We start from the raw sequence: 20162 nt of genomic DNA, 5'->3' as shown, positions 1-20162 counted from the left end.
AATCCCTCCACAGGTGCAGATAAAAAGCTGTCCAAGTCAAGTCAGCTCAGATGCTTGCACTGTAAATCTGGTCTTTCAAGCATATGACCTGGTCTTTGAGCTTGATTGTCTGGGGCACTCTTACTTTGCTGAAGAACTCGATTTGTGTCTGTGTCTTGGGGAGAGCCTCAGGCAAGTTTCAGGAGAAGACAATTTATCTGATGATGAGAGTGGAAGTTTCCATTCACATACCCTTCCCGTACTGGAACTTGAACTCAGAGTTTCTCCTCAGGTTTGGCTTGCTTGCTCATAGCTGGTGCTCTACTATTTGAACCATACTTCTGGCTCAGCTTTGAAGTCTCGACTTTTCTGCCTGGACTGATCTCAAATCTCAGTCCTCGGATCTAAGCCTCCTAACTATCTAGATTACAGACGTGAGCCACCAGCACCCTACTTGGAAGGCTGTATTTAATTTACAATACCAGGAACTCACAGCTATGCATTCTATCACAGCATCTCTCCTTCTATAAGAATCCTTGTGGGGCATGGTGGCTCACGCCTGTAATGCTAGCTACTCAGGAGGCTGAGATCTGAGGATCACAGTTCAAAACCAGCCCAAGCATTAAAGCTCGTGAGACTCCAATAAACCACCAGAAAACCAGAAGTGACGCTGTGGCTCAAGGGATAGGGTGGTAGACTTGAGCTATAGAGCTCAAGGACAGCGCCCAGGCCCAGAGTTCACATCTCAAAGCTGACAAAGCAGACTCAAAGGAACTTAGGCTCAATGGTTTCCCTCATTCGTCATAATCAGTAGAAACCTTGGGCTCTACTAGCAGAGATCTGCAATAGAGCAAAATCTTGATACATAAGGCCATATAATGTGAAGCTAATTGAAAGGACCTCCAGGATATTGAATCAAAAGCCATATAATGAATGATTGTTGTCCTTAATGTACTATGTTGTCTCTCATCTCCTTTGCTGTCCCTTGGTTATCTCATATTGGTATAAGTATCTCACTTTGTTATCTGATATATTGAATTTATTTGTATTTGGATATTTGAAATTTGATAGGGAAGGGGGGAAAACCAAGATGGGTAGGGGGTGTGGGGGGGAGGGAAATGGGTACCAAGACATGTGAAAGGGTATCAATGTATGTGAATTAATGCACCTTCTATCTGGCAAATATCATGTAACCCTTTTACTAATTACAATAAAAAAATTAAAAAAAAAGAAAACCTTTAATAACCTTGAAATGTTCCAGTAAAAGGTCACCCACAAATTTTCATAGTTTCTTCTGTCCATTTCAATATCCTTCATAGTTCTTTGGTCAAAAAAAAATCTGTATATATACCTATGAAACCATGATTTCAGGCAAATATCCTAGGTCCAAGCAAGTGTCTCAATCAGGCTCAGCTACCTGTTGCTAGCAGCCAACCAAAGACATAGGCATTAGTGAACAGAAAAAGGATTTAATCAAACATGGCTGAGTTGAGGAGACGAAAGTAGTTGGTGACCCCAAAATTGTCCTTGAGGTATTGGAGAAAATACTAAGTTTAAGTAGAAGAAGATTTGGGGGAGAAAGGATAAGTAAGTATATATAGTTTTTGTTTTGTTTGTTAGTTTTTTTTTTTAAAAACTCTTGCCAAGTGCTGGTGGCTCACACCTGTAATCCTAGCTACTCAGAAGGCTGAAATCTGAGGATGGTGGTTCAAAGTCAGCCTGGGCAGGAAAGTCCACAAGATTCTGATCTCCAATTAATCACTAAGAAACCAGAAGTAAAGCTGTGGCTCAAGTGATAGCATGCTAGCCTTGAGAGAAAGAAAAGCAAGGGATAGGTCCTTAGTTCAAGCTTCAAATCTACAAGCATGCAATTCTTCAAGATGCTCTTGAGCTAGCTGTACCAAGTGTACATCAGATCAGCTGTGTGTGTGGCTTCTTGCTAATTATTTTATTAACAAAACTATTCAAAAAGCATAAAATAGCCTTTTGCTTTTCTTGTTTTTCAGATAGGATGCCACACTTTTGCTCTGGTCAGCCTCAGCCTTTAATCCTTCTACCTCTGCAGCCTATATAACTGAGATTATAGGTATTTTATAACATAGGCTGGTCCTAAGTTATGAGCTTCCAATTTCTCCCTCCTACATAGCTGGAATTACAGGTCTGAGCAACCTTGCCCGGATTTATAGATTGTTTTTTTTAAAAATAATGGATTTCTTTCAATAAGTCAAACCTTATAAAGATGTAGTAAGAAATCGTTATTAGAGCTGGGAACTGGTGGCTCATGCTTGTATTTCTAGCTACTCGGGAGGTTGAGATCTGAGAATCACAGTTTAAAGCCAGACCAGGCAGGAAAATCCATGAGACTCTTACATCCAATTAAACACAAAAAGCTGAAACTAGAGATGTGGCTCAAGTGGCAGAGCACTAACTTTGAGCACAAAAACTTAGGGACAGTGCCCAGGCTCTGAGTTCAAGCCCCCCCCCCCACTCCTCTCTCTTTCTCTCTCGTTCGCACGTGCGCGCGAGCACATGCACGCGCACGTAATCTACTTACCATCCCAGTCAAGGTATGTCTCTCAGTTTATGTAGACTTTATTTTGTATTTTCAGAAAGATTTTAATAGCCTACATTTTATAGGTCCTTTTCCTTCCTTTTCAAATTTCCTAAGAAATGGATAGTTTTGTCACAATTATAAATTGAATGTTTTCCAGCTCTACTTGTAACTGTGTCCCTGCAGACTCTAGGTTCTTTATTTGAATGGGATGCATGTAGACAGTGCATCCCATTCTCAGAATTCCATATCAGATCAGCAAGGACACATGCATTTCTTTGGTTTTGTTGTTGAACTCAGGACCTTGGCCCTGTCATTGACCTTTCTGTGCTCAAGGCTAACACTCTACCACTTGAGTCACAACTCTACTTCTAGATTTTTAGGTGGTTAATTTGAGATAAGAATCTCATGGACGGGGCCGGGAGTTTGGCCTAGTGGTAGAGTGCTTGCCTAGCATGCACGAAGACCCGGGTTCAATTCCTTGGTACCACATACTTAGAAAAAGCCAGAAATGGTGCTGAGGCTCAAGTGGTACAGTTCTAGCCTTGAGAAAAAATTCAAGGACAGTGCTCAGGCCCTGAGCTCAAGCCCAGGACTGGCAAAAAAAAAAAAAGAATCTCATGGACTTCTCCTGCCTGGATTGACTTTGAACTGTAATCCTCAGATCTCAGCCTCCTGAGTAGCTAGGGTCACACACATGAGCCACCAGTGGCCAAATACATTTCTTTTAAAATGTGCCATTTTCCTACCTTTTAACCTGATATCTGGAAAGCCATTTCTGCTTTACAACATGAGTTTGTCTATAACTCAAGTGAGTGCCTACAGGAAAATTTCACAGCATGTTTTAGAGTTCCCTCAGAGCCAGAATAGCATTTTAGAAGTATTTATGCAAAGGCTCTGTTAGGGTGGACAAGGGTGACAGTTGGCTTTGAACATGGGATTACTTTGCATTGACCTAGCCTGCATGCTGTAATATTTCACAATTCAGTCCTCTGCTTCAAGGCACGATGGCCCCAACAGTACAAACAGGAAGAGGAAACAGGCTCAGTATGAGGATGGTGCCCCCCCCAACAATCATGGGAAATCTACTCAGCTGCCCAGGCCCACTCTGGAGGTGTCGGAAGCTAGGGGTGCCTCATGCCTAAAATATACCAACAGCTAAAAAATTAAATCTCTCAAAAACAAATCCTCAAAGAAATAACCAATCCATTAAAAGGTAGGCTAAAGACTTAAAGAGAGTCTTCTCCGAAGAGGAAATAAGAATGCTCAATAGACACATGAAGAAATGCTCGACATTTCTGGTCATAAAAGAAATGCAAATCAAAACAACTTTGAGATTCTACCGTACTCCAGTTAGAATGGCCAGGATCAAGAAAACTACTAACAACAGATGCTGGCGGGGATGTGGCCAGGAGGGATCACTACTACACTGTTGGTGGGAGTACAAACTTATTCAACCACTATGGAAAGCAGTATGGCAGTTCCTCAAATGACTAAACATAGAGCTCCCCTATGACCCAGCAATTCCACTACTTGACATTTACCCAAATGTCTAGAAACAAGGACATACTAAGGCCACTAGCACAACGATGTTCATTGCAGCACTATTTACCATAGCAAAGATATGGAACCAACCCAGATGCCCCTCAGTTGATGAGTGGATCAACAAGATGTGGTATTTATACTCAATGGAATTCTATGCTGCCATCAGAAAGAATGACATGGCCCCATTCATTAGGAAATGGAAAGACTTGGAAAAAATCATATTAAGGGAAGTAAACCAGACCCAAAGGAACATAGGCTCAATGGCTTCCCTCATTTGTAATAATTAGTACACATCTAGGGCTCTCCTAGCAGAGGATTACAATAGCTCAAGACCTAGATACATAAGATCATATAGGATGAGATTTAAAAAAATGAACTCTAGGATATGGAAACAAGAACTTTATATTATGCGATTGTTGTTCTTGATGTACTATGTTATTTCTCCTCTCTCCCCCCCCCTCTCTCTGTTTTCTCTCACCCTTATGGTTAATCTCATGTTGTTACTGTATCTGACTTTGTTACCTGGTATATTGTATATACACGTCTATTTGTTTACTTGAAATAAGGAAGGGAAGGGGGAAAACAAGATGATTGGAAGGGGAGAGGGAAATGGGGACAAAAACATGAGAAGTTGTATCAATGTATGAGAAGTAATGCACCTACTACCTGATGAATGTAACTGTAACTGTAACATCCCAACAATAAAAAGAAAAAAAAAATCATAAGAATCACAACAATGTATATTAGAGCCTTGGGGGGAAAAGAAAGAAGAAGATGTAGAAGAAGAAGGAGGAGGAGGACAAAGAGGAGGAGGAGGGGGGGGAGGAGGAAGGGGGGGAGGAGGGGGAGGAGGAAGCAGCAGTAGCAACTGGGGGTGGCCCAGGGGAAATGTGATACTACTTCAGTGCTTCTCAGCCCACTGTGGGCCAGGTTCCTTGTAGTGGTGAAATGAAAATGGAAAATCAAGAGAATTCCCAGGTCAGGATGATCAAAATCATTGGTTGTGGGGAGCCGGATGGCACCTGTTTCCTGCCTCGCTCCTTGTAACTTATTTGGTATGTGAGTGCGAGGCCTTTACTCGTTACTAAGTATCAAGTTGCTCTTCAGTCTGCGCATGACGAAAAAGGGCGTGACCAATCCCGAGTCTCAAAACGGCCTTAGCAACAGAGTAGCCAATGGTAGAGAGCCCCTTGTTCCTTGGGCTTATATAAGCAGCTGCATTTCCCTGCCCAGGGCCCCTCTGCTTCAGCTCTCCCCTCAATCAAGTGGCTCTTCAATAAAGCGTGATACGAGAAGGATCCTCGGGTGGTGTCCGTTCTTCCCTGCTGGTCAGGGGTGTCGGGCGCCGCAACTGGTGCCGGAAACCCGGGACCTGCGGAGGGGCCGAAGAGGATCCAGAACTTGACACGTGAAGAGGACTCTCTCCGAGGTATGTGGTTCTGGCAAGACCCTATCTGGGTGCTTCCCATTGTTCTTCTCCTGTGGTTTGTGTTTGAAGGGGGGAAGGCATTAATTAAGCATCAGGATAGTCCTTCAGAATCTTCATATAAGGAGGGAGAGGTAGTAGGGCCCCAAGGTAAAGTAAAAAATGAAAAGGAAAGTAAACAAAAGAAACCCGAAAGGAAAAGGAAAAAAATTGAGGGACTGCAGCCCTCACAAAGTATGGTGCAGGAGGAAGGAAGAGGAAAGAGAAAACATAATAACCAATTCTCAGCCCTGAGTTTGCATGAGCCACAGGATGCAGAGGAGGCAGACCGAAAGACAGGAAATGAGGAGGAAGGATCCCCGGAGGAACTAAGCTCAGATGAAGAGGAAGATGAGGCAGACAGATACGGCTCCTGGGGGGAATTAGGCGCAGGGAGTGGTCAGGACGTTTCCCGCCCTGCCCCCTCTGCCCCGCCTCCCTACCCCCCGAAAAAGGGAAGTTCCTTTATCAAGGCCCGCACCTGGTCTCGGTTGGCCTCTGCTTTTCTTGTTTTTGAAAATCCCATTACAGAGAGTTTTTGAGCCAGTTTCTTACAGAGCTTTAAAGGATCTCATGGCCGCTGAAGAAAGCCAGAAACCCAAAGAGGATGAGGCTAAGCAAAATCCTGGGGAGAATCCTTCTGACATCTCTTCTGCTGCCACAATGTTGGACAATGGACCAGAAGAAAAAACCAATGTGGGCAGTGATGAAGACCTTTAATGCTTCTTCCGTTTTCCCCTTTGTATGCCTTACCCTGTCAAAAAAATCTGTCCTCCTGTGTTCAAAAATTGGGTCGCTTTGATTAATGTACAGTTTTGGCAAGGGAAGGGTTGTGGGGTTTTCTGCACTTGTTCCAGAGGCGGACCTTCCTGTTTATGTTTTTACTCTTTAAAACTTCAAATTGTTCTGCCATAGAGTGTAAATTGAGTGCTGGAGCCGTTGTTATGAGAATGCCTACATTTGTTCCAGTTCCTGTGAATGTTTGTTGCAGTTTGCTTTGGATTTTGTGTCTTTAGCCTTTGGTTGCTCTGCCGAATGAGGTCTCGCCATAGAGAGCAATGCTTGGTCATGCACTCACTGCCTTGGAGCAGGGACACTCCCCCCAGATTTGGCTTGCGGTTTTAAAGGCCAACTAAAAGTGCCCTGTACTGCCTTTGCACCCTCGAGACCTTGGTCTATTGCACGAGGAATAGGAGTACGGACAGCCAAGAGTTGTGAAATGCTGGACAAAGTACCACTCCTGACCCTAACAGGTCAGGGAGAGCATGTGCGTCAGCATATGGGCTTGCGCCCCTAGCCCATCTCCACAAAGGGGATAGAGAACCTGGAGGGGAGGGATCCAGGGTTGGCCTCCTGGGTCACTCCTCTAGACCTCGAATTTTACTTTGGAGGACAGCACCTCTACTCTCTTCACAACAGGCATGTTGGCTTGCTGCTATAAAACAAAAGGGGGGAGATGTGGGGAGCCGGATGGCACCTGTTTCCTGCCTCGCTCCTTGTAACTTATTTGGTATGTGAGTGCGAGGCCTTTACTCGTTACTAAGTATCAAGTTGCTCTTCAGTCTGCGCATGACGAAAAAGTGCGTGACCAATCCCGAGTCTCAAAACGGCCTTAGCAACAGAGTAGCCAATGGTAGAGAGCCCCTTGTTCCTTGGGCTTATATAAGCAGCTGCATTTCCCTGCCCAGGGCCCCTCTGCTTCAGCTCTCCCCTCAATCAAGTGGCTCTTCAATAAAGCGTGATACGAGAAGGATCCTCGGGTGGTGTCCGTTCTTCCCTGCTGGTCAGGGGTGTCGGGCGCCGCAATTGGTCAAGAACATTCTTTAAGAAAGCACAGCCTCGGATCCGTGGCCACTGAATCACCCTCCGCTGGGCCTTTTGCTCCCTCTCCCTCTGTTAGGACATGGTTCAGACTAAAGCAGACAGTGTCCAAGCACCTACAGAAAAGTGGTGGCTTCCGTGCTCCTAGGAAGGTGTTGGGTTCCTCCATTTCTGCCATCAACTCTCCATCTCCCTCATCCAGAAAAGCTGAAAACAAGTATGCAGGAGGGAATCTAGTTTGTACACGCCCAACTCCCAAGTGGCAAAAAGGAATTGGAGAATTCTTCAGTCAGTCTCCTAAAGGTTCTGAAAAAGAAAATCAGATTCCTGAAGAGGCAGGACCCAGTGGCTTAGGAAAAGCAAAGAAAAAAAACATGTCCTTTGCAACCTGATCATTCGGATGATGAAAAAGAATAGAACTTAATTATTCATATTTGAATAATGTCTCATGTTTACTCTGGTATCCTAGAAGTTTGTGATGTTTGTCCAATTGGCTTTGTTAAACAGGCATTTAATTTTTTAAAATGTTGCTAAAACTTAATTGTTCAAAAGTAAGTAGTTGTGAATCGAAGATTTTGTAAAATTGTGGCTACTTCTTTACTCATGTTCAGTTTAATGTTGTTTCTTTGATCTAGTGGTAAGCTTCTGTTCTCATAGAATACTGGATTTCATCATTTAATTACTAATCTCCTACTTTGAGGTTTACATAGATTTTTGTACTGATGTCATTTTTATGAACATTTGATAACTGGAATGGGGCCATATTTCTATTTCTTTTGTTTGCTCTAAAATAAAACAGGCTTTTGTACATCAAATAATTCAGTATTATTTAAATTTAAATGAAATCCATTATTTTTCAGAAAAGGGAGGCCAAAGACATAATGTTGAAAAAATGATGGGTATATTTAAAAAAATGTTCAAGACATTTTGATCTTAAGTTTAAATGAATGGAAAAAAATCAGCAAAGATATTTTTAAAAACGCATGTAGGGGCCACCAAAGAGATTACATAGAGATTACATGAAGGGTAGAATTTTCTTTTTCTAAATTTTTTTTAAAAGATTATATGGGCTGGGAGTAAGGCAAAGTGGCAGAGTCCTTGCCTAGCATGCACAAAGACCATGGCTCAATTCCTGGGTACCACATACACACAAAAGGCTAAAGGAGTGCTGCGGCTCAAGTGGTAGAGCTTTAGCCTTGAGAAAACCCAAGGACAGTGTTCAGGCCATGAGTCCAAGCCCCAGGACTAGCAAAAAAAAATTTTTTTTTTTGTGGTACTAAGGAATCAAACCCAGGCTTCATGCCTGGTAGGTAAACACTCTGCCACTAAGCTACATTCCCAGACCAAGAGTAGAATTTGCCTTAGGTATACATTTAATATAGAACTGCCCTTTGGACTTGTAATTTTCCATTTGTATATAAATGAAAATTGATAGGCAAATCAAACCATAAACCTAGAGCTATGTCTAAAAATCAGTGCTTTACAAGCCCACCAAGCTAAAAAGAAACTGCCCAGAAAGCACTGGTGCCATTGATGCTCCAAATGTTTAAAAATTGTTCAGGGACTTTGAAGAGAAAGTTGTGCTTCACCTGAGAAAACTATAAACATTGAAAGACTTAAATATTATAAAAAAAGAAATTTGCAAAATATAAAATAAAATTTAAAAAAGGAAAGGAAACTTTGAACCTTAGATATCAAGCAAATGCCAAGTCTAACAGACTGTGCTAGTACTAGACTACTTAATTTAAAAGTAAAAACAAAAACAAACCTACAAAAGAAATGAATGGGACTGGGAGTTTGGCCTAATGGTAGATTGCTTGCCTAGCACGCATGAAGACCTGGGTTCGACTCCTCGGTACCACATATATAGATAAAAACGAGAAGTGGTGCTGAGGCTCAAGTTGGTGAGCTCTAACCTTGAGAAAGTCCAAGGACAGTGCTCAGGCCCTGAGTTCAGTCCCCAGGGCTGGCCAAAAAAAAAAAAAAGCCAGAATGGACTGAGAATGTTGCTTAGTGCTAGAATGCTTGCCTTACATGCATGAAGCCCTGGGTTTGATTCCTCAGTATCACATAAACAGATAAAGCCCAAAGTGGTGCTGTGGCTCAAGTGGTGGAGCTCTAGCCTTCAGCCTAGGACTGGCAAAAAAAAAAAAAAGAATGTTTTATAGACCCTGGGAAAAAATTTCAGGAAAGTACAAAAATTAAAAGCATTCATTTTTTAAATTTTGTAATTCTTTACTGTGTAATAGCTCAGGACATCAGTTCTAAGTAACAGAATTGGCAATTGAGCAAGGGAACATAATTTGAGTTGTATAATTCTTGCTTTAATAAAATTCCTTACACAGTGAAAAAAATTAAAATCTTCAGTGTTTCTATTTCATTTCTTAAAATAATCTGTGATATAAGTGAAGAGGTGCATCTAATATTTGTTAACTCGTTCTTGCTTCCTCATCACACTTTTTGTTTACTGATACACTGTCAGTTTTCAAAACTATTCATGTTTTAGCAAGCAAGTTTTTGTGAAATTTGTTTGAAATAAATGACTACTTACTTAACAATAAAAAAAAAAAAGAAAGCACAGGCATCTGGCTGGTGGATCACACTGTAATCCTAGTTACTCAGGAAGCTAAGATCTGAGGATCGCGATTCCAAGCCAGCCTTGGCAGGAAAGTCTATGAGACTCTTATCTTCATTCTCCAATTTACCATTAAAAAAAAAAAAGCCCTAGTGGTAATGTGCTCCAGCCTTGAGCAAAACTGCTTACGGATAGCAAGTGCCCAAGCCCTGAATACAAGCCCCAGAACTGGCACATGCATGTTCATACACACAATGATAGGACAGTCACAGTTGACCAACATGCAGGCCACTGAGCTGATAACTGGGTTGGAACTGAGTTTACCAAGCCTGAGGCAAAATGCACTGCCACCAAGTGAAGTAGCAGCAAGCAGGCTGAACAAGACTAGAATCAATTGGCATCAAGGGATCTCTTGGAAATAAATGCTGAAGTCAAGGACCACCAGAGGGCTGGCAGACCCTAGAGTGGCCTCCCCGTTCTTCAATGACTCTATCTGCACCCTATCCTAGCTACTAGCTACCTATATATCTAGTTCTCATCATGAGCAGTGACTGTAATCTCACATCTCAGTTCCAAGCATGTCATTTCCCTCCACCATTCCCCACCAGCCCAGCTTGCTCCTTGTTCCCGAATGCCAGCTTTCTTTCTTTTTTTTTTTTTTTTAATTTTTTGCCAGTCCTGGGCCTTGAACTCAGGGCCTGAGCACTGTCCTTGGGTTTTCTCAAAACTAGAGCTTTACCACTTGAGCCTCTAAACCACTTTTTTCTATGTATGTGGTACCTAGGAATGGAACCTGGGTCTTTGTGCACGCTAGGCAAGCACTCTACCACTAAGCCAAACTCCCAGCCCTCGATGTTTTCTTACCAGATTATTATTCCCTGATTTCCCGTCCTCTCCCCTGCCCTACATGTCCCTTACTGTTTTATTTATTTTTTTAAATTTGTGATAGTACTGGGCTTGTTTGCTTTTTTACTTCAGACTAAAAGTCTGCTACTAGAACTACAGCTCTATTTCCTGCTTTGAGGTGCTGAACTGGAACTGGTGCCTAGACTCGCTTTCAGTGGAAACTCTCAGATCTCAGCACCTCTAGTAGCTAAGATTTCAGGCATGGGCCATGGGTACCCAATTCTTCCCCCAGTTTAAATTCTTTAGATAATTACTTTGGCATTTTCACTCAATGTTTTAACCTTCTTTTTAATATACCTATCTGGTAAATGTACATATACAACTGCTCAACCTTGATAAGAATATTTTCACTGGTTGCTTCTCCTGATCCATTTTTTAAAAGTTTTCCTTCTACTCTGTTTCCTGGGAAGCTGTCCTCTTCTCTTCTCCTCTCCTCTCCTCTCCTTCACTACCCTCCACTACCCTCCTCTCCTTTAATGTCTTCTCTTTTCTTCCCTCTCCTCCTCATATCATCCCTTTTCTTTTCTTTCTCTTTTCCCTTATTTTGTTCCTTCACCTTCTTGTCCTTCCTTCCTTCCTTCCTTCCTTCCTTCCTTCCTTCTTCCTTCCTTCCCACTGGGAATGGAGTCCATGGCCTCATGCATGCAAATAAGCTCTCTACTGCTAACAACTTTTAAAATAAATTTTTGGGGTGCCTTTCTAGGGCTTGAACTCATCCTTTAGCTTTTTTTTTCCCTCAAGGATAGCACTCTATCACTTGAGACACAGCCCTACTTTGGCACTTTTTTTTGGTAATTTATTGGAAATTAAGTGTCTCACAGACTTTCCTGGCTAGGCTGGCTTTGAACAATGATCCTCAGATCACAACCTCCTGAGTAGCTAGTATTACAGTCATGAGCCATTGGTGCCTGATTTAAAATTTAAAATTTTATTTTGAGATAAGAGTTTTATTATGTAGCCTATGCTAGCCCCAAATCTGCTTCAGTCTCCCAAGTAGCTGGTATTAAAAGTGTGTGTCACTACTTCTGACTGGAGGCTGCCTTCTGTAAATACTTCAGCATGGCTTTCTTACTCTTTAGCTTCCAGTTGAGCTCAGCCAGAGAGAGCATGGCCTGTCTATAGCTCTTGGACTCCAAACACAAATGTCCATGTGCTTCCTTTACTATTTTGCTTGGGTGTCAGACATTTTGTAAAACCTCTTCCTTTATCCCTGTTCCCTATGCCTTTCCAGTCCCAGGACTCCTTGCCTCAGCTGATAGCAATCCAATCTTTGACCAGCTCCAACTGGAAAGTTGGAGTTAATCCTGCACTTGCGCACATTACCTCTGATCATATCTTCAGTTGTCCTTGCCCAACTAGTTTTAGCTCCATTGCCTTCTTGAAAATGCCAGGCACATCTCCATCATTCAGGCTTACTTATTCCACAACTGTCCTCTGATAACTTCTCTCATCCTGTAAACCCCTTGCCAGTTCTCATCACTTCAATAAGGCTTGCCTTGGCCCACACATCCAGCTGTACTTTTCTAATTTCCCACAGAATGTTCTATCTAGAATGTTGAGCATAGTAGTACATATCTATAATCCTATATACTCAGGAGGTAAAGATTGGTCAGATCAAGATTCCAAGTCAGCCTAGGTTTTAAAAAAATTAGCAAGACTCCAGGTCCAAAAACACAAGCCCAGTGTTGTGGTTCAAATCTGATACCCCAGCTACACAGGATGCATAGGTATAGGAAGATTGAGGTTTGAGGCTGGACCTAGATAAAAACATGAAATTCCATCTGAAAAATAAAGCAAGAAGGCTGAGGGTAGGGCTCAAGTGAATTCAAATCCCAGTAGAGCCAAAACCAAAAGAAAATGAAAGATTAAGAACAAAAGCAAATAACAAACAAGAAAGAAAGAAAAACAAAAGAACTCAGTGTCTTAGGAGTGAATAATGTTTGTTGTTTATGCTCCTTGCTGGATTGTGAGCTCCACAGAGCTGATTGGATCCTAATCCAATCAGAGCCTCCTAGGAGAGCCAATCAAAGTAGAGATTGGGGCAGGGTGTTACAGGATGGGTCAGCAGCTCAGTCTTGGAATGTACTGCTCCACAGTACAGCGACAAGTGTAGCTTGTCTGATTCAGACAGAATGAGACAGTAAGAAAACTCCAGACCAAAGATGGGTTCCAAAGGCTGTGCTCAGGCTTGTCCTCCTCATGCTTCACCAAGTTTCACTCCCTGAGAGAATCTAGTCTGCGGTGCTGGCATCCAAACAGGAGTCTCTTCCAGGATAGTTCAGTGCTTTTCAAAGTATGGCTTATGGACCACTTGAATCAGAAGAATCGAGTGTTTCTTAAAAATGTAAATCCAGGACCGGGAGTTTGGCCTAGTGGTAGAGTGCTTGCCTAGCATGCCCGAAGACCTAGGTTTGATTCCTCAGTACCACATACATAGAAAAGAAGCTGGAAGTAGCACTGAGGCTCAAATGGTAGAGCTCTAGCCTTGAGAAAGTCCAAGGACAGTGCTCAGGCCCTGAGCTCAAGCCTGGGACTGGCAAAAAAAAAAAAAAAATCCATAGCTTGACACTGATGGCTTACATCTATGATCCTAGCTATTCAGAAGACTGAGATCTGAACATCAAGATTCAAAGCCTGCCCACACAGGAAAATCTGTGAAACTTATCTCTAAGTAATTATCAGAAGCCCAGAACTGAAGCTGTGGCTCAAGTGGTAGATATCACCAAGGCAGGCTAAATTAAGGAAAATGGGGTGAGAATTCAGAGATGAATGCTGCATTATCAAACAGTTTCATTAAAAGCACAGAAGCACTATATTTGTCTTAAACCTCACACTCCCTCATAAGTTGCAATGTTTGTAAAAAGGGGAAGGGAATAAAAGGAGAAAGAGCAGCAACCCCCCCCCCCTCACCTTGCCTTCTACCCAAAATAGTGTGCTCTGGGAACTATGCAAAGACATCTTAAAGACATTTACCTGACAAAAAACAAACACTTGGAATAATGTCTCATCTTGGCATTAAAAAAAGAAAGTTTAAAATGCTTATCTCAAGGTTAGACACCTGTCTGGAAGGGAGCGAGGGGCCAAATCTATCTTTTGTTTGAAGGGATGCCCGGACATCAACAACCCAAATGTAGTGAGCCTTCCAACCTCGAAATCTCTGGCACAGTTGGTAAAACTGGAACCACAAGAATGACAAACTGTACCAGGGGCCAGATCAAAAGGGAGCACTTCTAAGGTGAATTGGAGCCAGAGCCCAACCTACTTTTTCAATGTGAGCAGCTGTGGTGATGGAGTGTTTATTACATCTAGCAGATAAGCCTGTGCCCATGTGCACTCCCTCTCTAGCTTTCCTTTCCTTTGCTTGGCCAATAAACTTTCTTGATCTCTACCTCATGGCATGTCACACGCTTTGGTATGACCTCCTAGTGACCTCTTTCTTGGCCCAATTCGGTAATAGGTTTCGGCAACTCTGCTAGGAGTAGCATCATGTGCTTCCATAAAACCATGTAAATGGAGAAAAAGACATTGTGTAGATATGGGGAAAAATATTTTCAAGTTATATAAGCAAGACTATGTCCTAAGAGGTACAAATCAATAATTCTTTAAAAATTAAATGAGTAAAAGATTTTATTTTTGCCAATCCTGAGGCTTGAGCTCAGGGCCTGAGCACTGTCCTTGGATTTTTCTCAAGGTGAGGGCTCTACCACTTGAGCCTCACCACCACTTCTGGCTTTTTTTCTACATATGTGGAACTGAGGAATTGAACCTGGGTCTTTGTGCATGCTAGGCAAGCACTCTACCACTAGGCCAAACTCCCATCCCTAGGTTTTTTTTTTTTTTTTTTTTTTTTGCCACTCCTGGGCTTAAGCTCAGGGCCTGAGCGCTGTCCTTGGATTTTTCTCAAGGCTACAGCTCTACCACTTGAGCCTCAGCACCACTTGTCTTTTTTTTTCTATGTATGTGGTACCGAGGAATCGAACCCAGGTCTTCGTGCATGCTAGGCAAGCAGTCTACCACTAGGCCAAACGCCCGGCCCCTTTAGGATATTTTTAATATCAAAGCACTACTAAGAATTTGTGCCTCTCTTCCTAAATAATGTCTCTGTTAGACCATAGGTAGGCAGAATAAAGTAGGAAGGAGATTATCAAAATAGACTGAGGAGAGACAGAGATGGAGGAAGAGTATATGGCCAGAACTCTTGTTACAGTCTTTTGTTTGACATGTCCTGGCCTCATTGTCTTAGAATTCCTTAAACCAAACTTTTTTTATGTCCTTTTTTTAAACTAAAGAATGTATTAACATTGATTTTTACATCATATTTCAGATGACGTATTTAACAAACAAGTATTCGAGAAGGGAATCTCTATATACAATCACTGGCACTTAGATTTTAGAACATAATTAAAATTAGGCTGAGGGTTTGTATGTCATATGTACATATTAATCTATGTAATAAAACATTATGTCTATAGAGTCATAAATTTTTATGTCTATGTAGTTGTGTTTATATTTCCAATACCGTGTCCATAGCATTGTTAGATTCTCACTAGATAGGATTCTAGTGGTATATATAAAGTTCCCCCTTAGACTTTGTCAAAGTGACAGCATTATATATCTGCTGTGCATTGCATACTGCATTTTGTGTCTACTGTGTATAGGACTTTAAAGTTAGTTAAACATCTGAATCTGAACATATCTTCTGTTAAGAAAGAGAACTTTGTGGTCAGGAGTTTGGCCTAGTGGTAGAGTGCTTGCCTAGCATGCACAAAGACCCAGGTTCGATTCCTTGGTACCACATACATAGGAAAAAAGCTGGAAGTGGTGCTGAGGCTCCAGTGGTAGAGCTCTAGCCTTGAGAAAGTCCAAGGACAGTGCTCAGGCCCTGAGCTCAAGGCCAGGACTGGCAAAAAAAAAAAAAAAAGAAAGAAAGAAAGAGAACTTTGTATTTTGCTCTTCCATAATGAAAAACTGACTGTGGGCTTGAACTCTGGTCCTGGGAACTATCCCTTAGTTTTGTGGCTCAAGTCTGGTACTCTATCACTTGAATCACAGCTCCACTTACAGATTTCTGGTGGTTAACTGCAGGTAAGAATCTCACTAATTGTTGTCCCTAGACTGGTTTCTAACTTCTATCCTCAGATCTCAGCCTCCTGAGTAGCTAGGATTACTGACATGAGCCATCAGCTCCGGGGAATAGCCTAAATTTCTACTGAGACATATTCCTCAGGGGAAATAAGTTTTCCATCTGGATACATATCTCATTCTATGGATAGATTCTTTTGTATTCCAAAGTAGAATTTCACTTTGTGTCTGAGAGGCAAATGTGATATTTGTTGTCATTTTTCCCTGTGTAACTCTGCTGCCTGCCTTTCTACAGGCTTTTCTGCTAGACTCAATAATTACCTTTGTAATTTGATATCCCATCCTAATTATTTTCTCTTGATAGTCCTATAGAGAAGAAGCTTGACACCTATTACATTCAAATTTGAAAACTCCTGGAGAGAATTATACAATATGAGATATTTTTTAATGAAGCCTAGAAAATTAATTTTTCTTTTTTTAACTTTTGAAATCTGCTTTCCCTCAAACCTCATGTGATTTCTTATTTAACAATAAAACTCTGAGATGACATGATGTCTTTCTCTTAAGGTTACTGGTCTATCACCATGACAACGAGGTTCTTTCTGATTGGTCAGAATTCTATGTAGGACAATCTCCCAAGCTTCTGAAGAAGCACAATGAATTTGTTAGTATGGGAAGTAAAAACTCTCCTCAGCTTCACAATTTGCTTAACACTTGTTTTGGTTTTGTAATTCTTCAGTAGGAAAGCAACTTCTATTCCAACCCAGCTGCTCATTTCTTTTTTTTTTAATTTTTTTTATTGTAATTAGTAAAAGGGTTACATGATATTTGCCAGATAGAAGGTGCATTAATTCACATACATTGATACCCTTTCACATGTCTTGGTACCCATTTCCCTCCCCCCCCCCACACCCCCCACCCGTCTTGGTTTTCCCCCCTTCCCTATCAAATTTCAAATATCCAAATACAAATAAATTCAATATATCAGATAACAAAGTGAGATACTATACCAATATGAGATAACCAAGGGACAGCAAAGGAGATGAGAGACAACATAGTACATTAAGGACAACAATCATTCATTATATGGCTTTTGTTTCAATATCCTGGAGGTCCTTTCAATTAGCTTCACATTATATGGCCTTATGTATCAAGATTTTGCTCTATTGCAAATCTCTGCTAGGAAAGCCCAAGGTTTCTACTGATTATGACGAATGAGGGAAACCATTGAGCCTAAGTTCCTTTGAGTCTGGCTTACTTCACTTAATAGGATTTTTTTCTAAGTCTTTCCATTTCCTAACAAATGGGGTGATGTCATTCTTTCTGACAGCAGCATAGAATTCCATTGTGTACAAATACCACAACTTGTTGATCCACTCATCAACTGAGGGACATCTAGGTTGGTTCCATATCTTTGCTGTGGTGAATAGTGCTGCAATGAACATTGTTGTGCTAGTGGATTTAGTATGCCCTTGTTTCTGGATGGTTGGGTAAATGCCAAGTAGTGGAATTGCTGGGTCATAGGGAAGCTCTATGTTTAGCCTTTTGAGGCACTGCCACACTGCTTTCCATAGTGGTTGAATGAGTTTGCACTCCCACCAACAGTGTAGTAGTGATCCCTCCTGGCCACATCCCCTCCAGCATCTGTTCTCATTCGTTTTCCTGATCCTGGCCATTCTAACTGGCGTGAGGTGAAATCTTAGAGTTGTTTTGATTTGCATTTCTTTTATGACCAGAGATGTTGCTGCTCATTTCTTGACCTTCTGCTGCAACTTTTTTGTTTCCTATTTTTTTCTGTGATGTTTAGTAATGTTTTCATCATGCTCCATTTTGATGTTCCATGTTAGCAGGCAAATGTTTATTAAGAATGTACTCTATACAAAGTAGTATTTCTTGTTCTTCTCCTCCTCCTTCTCCTCCTCCTCCTCCTCCTCCTCCTCCTCCTCCTCCTCCTCCTCCTCCTCCTCCTCCTCCTCTTCTTCTTCTTCTTCTTCTTCTTCTTCTTCTTCTTCTTCTTCTTCTTCTTCTTCTTCTTCTTCTTCTTCTTCTATCCTGGGGTTTGAACTCAGGGCCTGGGTACTGTCTTTCAGCTTTCTCAAGGCTAACATTCTACCACTTGAGCCATAGCACCACTTCCAACTTTTTTTTCCCTCTGTGTATGTGGTACCAAGGAATCAAACCCAGGGCTTTGTGGATGCTAAGCAAGCACTCTGCCACTACCCAGTCCTTTTCAGTGTACTTCTATATTGTTATCACATTATCTGTCCTGAAATGTGAGCAACTGACACTTCCAAGAGTCACATTATTACTAATTGATGGAATGTATTGAGAGTTCAAGATGTTAACATCCATAAAGTACACTTCTGATCAAAGCTGATGTGACATCAAATAATCACTCGTTAGTGGGACAGCAAATTCTGTTGGTTAGCTGAGATCTGAGGCTTGAGGTGTGAAGCCAGCTCCCAGCGAGAACAGATAAACCCAAGAAACTCTTATCTTCAGTTAACCAGCAAAAAGCCAGAAATGGAGATTTGGCTTAAGTAGTAGAGGCCTGTCCTGAATGAAAATGCTAAGGAACAACTCTTAGTTGAACTTCTGAGTTCAAACTGCAATATCACCCCCACAGTCGGCATGCTAGGTTCATGCCTATAGTCCTAGCTACCCAGAAAGCTGAGATCCAAGGATCAAGGTTTGAATCCAGCCAGGACAGGAAAGTCTGTGAGACTCTTATCTCCAATGAACCCCCAGAAAAACGGAAGTAGCACTGTGGCTCAAAGCACTAGCTTTGTGCAAAAGAGCACAAGGACAACACCCAAACCCTGAGTTCAAGCCCTGTAACTGATTTAAAAAAAAAGAAGAATGGGTTTTTTGTAACTTAATTAATGTGATATATTTCCCTTATATAGCCATTTGTGTTCACATACATGTATTTGAACATTACTTTCAAAACATTTAAACCAGGTTCATAATGTTTTGCTTTGAATTTGGCTAGTTTTTTTTAAAGTTGTTTTTATAGCTTCATAAATACAGAACTTTGTTTTGCAAAGATGAGGGTACTTTTCTGCCCAAAGACAAAGAATGGTGGTGTTCTATCAACGTTTACCATAAATAAATGTGTCACACTGCTGGTGAATCACTACAGATTGAAATTATTCCAAATTTCAAAAAGTTTTTTAAAGAAATGGAAATCATAGTATGTTTTTTGTCATTCCGAAAACATCAAAACAAACAACGTCTAAAATTTCGAATTTTTACTCTATGAGAACAGCACCCCCATATGTCAAATAAGTGTTTGTGCCATGCACAATCTCTTAGGAGGTTTTTCTCCTTCTGTCTGGTTTTGTTTGGGGGGCTAGAAAAGAAATCTGTCTCTTGAGTTTTACAGATTAAAAATAATGCGCTTCCTTACTTACGTAACTGTAGCCCCCTGTACATCACATTTACAATTAAAAACGATACCTGAAAAAATAAAAATAATGTGCAAATAGTATTTTGTTGTTGAGCTAAAGATAACTCTCACCTTTCTTCCCAGTATAGATTTATGTGCTCTGTGCCCTATAAAATCTATTGATTTTAGTGGTACAAAGTACTCATATGATCTTTTATAGAGCCTGTGTTGTTATAAAACAAATATTGCAACAAGGATTAATTTTCTTGCCCTTCCTGACAATGTATTTCTTTCCTACAAAACCTACATTTTTTCTTTAATTGAATGCTAAATACATTTGCTGCGTTTGTTGTTGTTGTTTTTGTTTTTGTCTGTTGTGGGGCTTGAACTCTGGGCCTTGGAGCTGTCCCTGAGCATTTCAGCTTAAGGCTACTGACCTACAACACTTCCAGTTTTCTAGTGGTTAATTGGAAATAAGGCTCATGGACTTGAAATTTAGTGCCCGGGCTAGCTTTGAACCTCGATCCTCAGATCTCTGTCTCCTGTAGCTAGGATTATAGACATGAGCCACCTTCTCCTTCTCCAGAACAGTTACTAACCAGGGCACAAGATGGAAAAAAATAATTAGAATTCATTCAGTTTTAAAACCTGAAAAATTTAGCCAGCTAGTATTAGAAAAGACACTGGAATCAGAGGATCACAATTCAAAGCCAGCCCAGACAAACACATTTGAGAGGCCCTAATCCCCAATAAATCACCAAAAAGCCAGAAGTGGAAGTACAGCTCAAGAAGTAGAGCAGCAACCTTGAATGAAAAATCAAGGGACAGAGCACAAGCCTTGAGTACAAGC

General features: G+C 41.3%; 1 pseudogene; it reads left to right on the top strand.

The window, feature by feature from the left end:
* Nucleotides 1–7443: 7443 nt before the first annotated feature.
* LOC150066732 (PCNA-associated factor pseudogene) lies at nucleotides 7444–7778 on the top strand (annotated as a pseudogene).
* Nucleotides 7779–20162: the final 12384 nt, after the last annotated feature.

This window comes from Megascapheus bottae, chromosome 2 (assembly GCF_031878675.1).
Source record: "Megascapheus bottae isolate mThoBot1 chromosome 2, mThoBot2.hap1, whole genome shotgun sequence".
Taxonomy (NCBI): domain Eukaryota; kingdom Metazoa; phylum Chordata; class Mammalia; order Rodentia; family Geomyidae; genus Megascapheus; species Megascapheus bottae.
This window is presented reverse-complemented; position numbering and strand designations above follow the sequence as displayed.